This window comes from Sus scrofa, chromosome 1 (genome assembly GCF_000003025.6).
Source record: "Sus scrofa isolate TJ Tabasco breed Duroc chromosome 1, Sscrofa11.1, whole genome shotgun sequence".
Classification (NCBI taxonomy): domain Eukaryota; kingdom Metazoa; phylum Chordata; class Mammalia; order Artiodactyla; family Suidae; genus Sus; species Sus scrofa.
In genome coordinates, this window is record NC_010443.5 from 193,673,515 (window position 1) to 193,676,083 (window position 2,569).

At 47.2% G+C, this 2,569-nt stretch overlaps 1 pseudogene; it reads left to right on the forward strand.

The window, feature by feature from the left end:
* LOC100626302 lies at window positions 1,364-2,359 on the forward strand (annotated as a pseudogene).

Below are 2,569 nucleotides of genomic sequence, written 5' to 3' on the forward strand. Positions count from 1 at the left end.
TGAAGCAGTGAGAAAAGAAGGCAAGGCATTCTGGGTAAAGGGCCCAAAGGAGCAAAGAGGAGGCATGTTTGGACGATGGAGTGGAGCCCAGTGTGGCTGGAACAGAGGATGAGGAAGGATGGACCAGGAGCTGTAACTGGCTAGGGGCTCACTTCCTGTAATGGGTCTCAAATAGCAGGAGGAAGGGTTTGGGCTGTCTCCTCACGCAGGGAGGAGAGTAAAGTGTTCAGAGCAGGAGGGGGACAGGATCAAAGCAGGGCTTAAGAAGATACTTCAGCGATTTTCTGAGTTAATGAGACATCTATCATCCTCCTGAGCCTGATGCAAAAGTAAAGGAGTCAATCCCATTGCTTTGGAGGCTTGAAAATGAGTAGAAGTGAAATTTAAAAAAATCTATCCACATTCCTCTGGTTGGCCTCTCTCCAAGAAGAGCAGATGCAAAAAGAAGCCTGGATAATATCTGCCCCCTTACACTGCACAGTAATCAAGCCACCCCACAGGGCTTCCGAGGCAGGTCTTGGATCACCTGATGGGTAGCAAGGAGTGCCTGGTGTCTCCCAGAAGGAAGGGGAGCTGTCCAAAAAGCTGGGTGAGGAACTGGCCTTTTGGAATCCTCTATGACTGGCAAACACTTGCAGATGAAGCGAGGGGGTGGGGCACAGATAAGAGAGGAAGTGGGGCAAAAGATGGCCCCATCCCACTCCTGGATGCCCTGGATCCATCCTAACCTGGCCAGTGCACATGTCCCCTGGGCAGCGCAGCCTGTCTCCACTGCCCACTACAACCTCCTGGCACTGACCTCACCCAGCCAGTTGGCATTGGGTTTGTGCAAGTGAGACGTGGGATACCAAAGGAAGGAAAGTGAAGGTCTGAGGCTGAGGAAAGCCTAGAAAGCCAGCAGGAGATGAGTAAGTGCCTTAGTCCCTGGAGTCCCGGCACCACAGGCTGTCCCACCACCCGTGTACCACCACATCCAGCTCTGGCATCCCTGAGGTCGCAGGCCACATGGAACCTAGCCACTCACCCATCTGTTTGTCTTCAATGATTTGAGTCTCCCTGGCAAGTCCAGGTTGGTTCCTGGACTCATCTTGGTGACAGACCCTTCCACAGCACTGTTACATAATAGAAAAGCCAGACAGACTGATCGACAAAGGCAGCAAGCAGCGGGAGCTAGGCAGGAGTGTGAGAGCCTCAAACAAATTATGCCAACAGATAAGTGTCTGTTAGTAATGGGTGACCTCAACAAATCATGTCTGTACAAAATATTCCACTCTACTTGGGGTACTGGCAGAGCTGAGGCTCGAATTCCCAGGGTTCAAGGTGGCGGGACTCACTGTTCTGGGCAGGGTGTTTTGGAAATATGTGTCGTGGGGGCCACATGTTTGCACCAACCAAGACCTGGCGACATTGGTACCACAGAGTGAAGGCAACACAGAAGCGATATGCCATCTGCTCTGCACTGGCTGCCTCGGCCTTACCAGCGCTGGTCATGTCTAAAGGTCATTGGATTGAAGAAGTTCCTGAACTACCTTTGGTGGTTGAAGATAAAGTTGAAAGTTACAAAAAGACCAAGGAGGCTGTTCTGCTTTTGAAGAAGCTTAAGGTCTGGAATGATATCAAAAAAGGTCTATGCCTCTCAGCAAATGAGAGCTGGTAAAGGCAAAATGAGAAACCATCACCGTATCCAGCGCAGGGGATCCTCCATCATCTATGATGATGACAATGGTATCATCAAGGCCTTCAGAAACATCCCTGGAATTACTCTGCTTAATGTAAGCAAACTGAACATTTTGAAACTTGCTCCTGGTGGGCATGTGGGACGTTTCTGCATTTGGACTGAAAGTGTTTTCCGCAAGTTAGATAAGCTATGTGCACTTGGAGTAAAGCCACTTCCCTCAAGAGTAACTACAACCTTCCCATGCATAAGATGTTCAATACAGACCTTAGCAGAATCTTGAAAAGCCCAGAGATCCAAAGAGCCCTCCATGCACCATGCAAGAAAATTTATCATAGAGTTTTGAAGAAGAATCCACTGAAAAACCTCAGAATCATGTTGAAGCTAAACCTGTATGCACAGACAATGTGCTGAAACACCATTCTTCGCCAGGCCAGGGATCGCAAAATCTGGATGAATAAGGCAGCAGCAGCACTGGAAGCCAAATCAGGTGAGGAGGTTCCAGACAATAAGCCTGTGGTAGAGAAGAAAGGAAAGAAGGCTATTGGCAAGAAGGCTGTTGGCGTTAAGAAGCAGAAGAAGCCTTTGGTGGGGAAAAAGGCTGTAGTGACCAAGAAACCAGAAGCTGAAAAGAAGCCTGTGGAAAAGAAGCCTGCCACAGAAGAAAAGAAGGCTACTGCATAAACTTAAATTTATTAATTCCATAAAGGTTAAATCATTTTGGACAGCTAATTTTGAATAAAGACCAGATCAGTATATATGCATGTTATGTATGTAATGACATAGGTACATATGTAACAAAATGATTAAACTATGCCATTTCTTAGTCTTTCTTTTTTTTTTTTTTTTTTTTTTTTTTTTGGTCCAAATCTCAACTGCTGTCTTGGAGGAGTT